This window comes from Colobus angolensis, unplaced genomic scaffold (genome assembly GCF_000951035.1).
Source record: "Colobus angolensis palliatus isolate OR3802 unplaced genomic scaffold, Cang.pa_1.0 Scaffold67, whole genome shotgun sequence".
In the NCBI taxonomy this organism is placed as follows: Eukaryota; Metazoa; Chordata; class Mammalia; order Primates; family Cercopithecidae; genus Colobus; species Colobus angolensis.
The window spans coordinates 7,653,347-7,654,912 of NW_012120376.1; positions in this window are offsets into that span (position 1 = coordinate 7,653,347).

Here is a 1,566-nt window from a genome sequence, read left to right on the forward strand (position 1 = left end):
GCCTCCCAAAGTGCTGGGATTACAGGCTTGAGCCACCGTGCCCGGCCACTTTTCTTTGATTTTGTTTTTTTCTAGTAATGAGGTCTTACTGTGTTACCCAGTCTGAAACTCCTGAGCTTAAAGGATCTTCCCATCTCAGGTGCTTCCCAAAGTGCTGGGATTATAGGCATGACCTACCTCGACTAGCCCGTATATTCTTAGAGATTGCATTTTGTGGGCAGGGAGGGAGGTGAGTCTGGAGCTTCCTTGCCTTCCCTAGGCATGCCATCCTCCAGGAACCTCCACATGGTCAGCTATCCAAAGTGGCCTGTTAGATTGAAAGAATATGGAAAGCCATTGGGGAGCTGTTCCGCAGTGCACAGGTCTATGCACACTTACCCCCAAAGTCCAAGGAAGCTAAGAGGTTGAGGAAGGAGGCTGACAAATCCACCTTCTTAGAAATATTTAATAGGAATTTATGAACAGAAGCCATGTCTGTGCTTGGGTAGTGGTGAGACATGATGGTGGGTCCCCAGGACATTATCCCCTGGGGTAAGTCCTGACCCAGGACTTACCACAGGGAAGGAGCCTGGAGGACAATTGAAGTCTACGCTGCGGGGAAAGGCAAGAATACTCAGTAAGGGCAGGGTTTATGATCAAGATTGTTTTTTTGTTTGTTTGTTTGTTTTTTGAGATGGAGTTTCACTTTGTCGCCCAGGCTGGAGTGCAGTGGCACAATCTCGGCTCACTGCAAGCTCCGCCTCCTGGATTCACGCCATTCTCCTGCCTCAGCCTCCTGAGTAGCTGGGACTACAGGCGACCGCCACAACACCTGGTTAATTTTTTTATATTTTTAGTAGAGATGGGGGTTTCACCGTGTTAGCCAGGATGGTCTCGATCTCCTGACCTTGTGATTCGCCCACCTTGGTCTCCCAAGGTGCTGGGATTACAGGCATGAGCCACCGCGCCTGGCCAAGATTGTTTTGATCTAAGGAGAAATTGTGGTAAGTACATGCTCTTAACACAGGAAACAGTAAGATAGAAATCTTAGAGGCATTCCCCAAACTGGGGTTAATCAGAAATCAACATTCCCAGCACTTTGGGAGGCCAAAGTGAGATCATTACTTGAGCCCAGAAGTTCAAGACCAGCCATGGCAACATAGCAAGTGACCCCAACTCTACCAAAAAAAAATTCAAAAATTAGCCAGGCATGGTGGCACGTGTGCCTCTGATCCTAGCTATTCAGGAGCCTGAGGTGGGAGGATCACTTGGGCCCAGTAGGTCAAGGCTGCAGTGAGCCATGTTTGTGCCACTGCACTCCAGCCTGGGCAACAGAGTGAGATTCTGTCCCTAAAAAAATTTTTTTAAAAGCAGGCCGGGCACAGTGGCTCATTCCTGTAATCCCAACACTTTGGGAGGCCAAGGAAGGTGGATCACCTGAGGTCAGGAGTTTGAGACCAGCGTGACCAACATGGTGAAACCCTGTCTCTACTAAAAATACAAAAATTAAGGCCGGGCGTGGTGGCTCAAGCCTGTAATCCCAGCACTTTGGGAGGCTGAGGCGGGTGGATCACAAGGTCAGGAGTT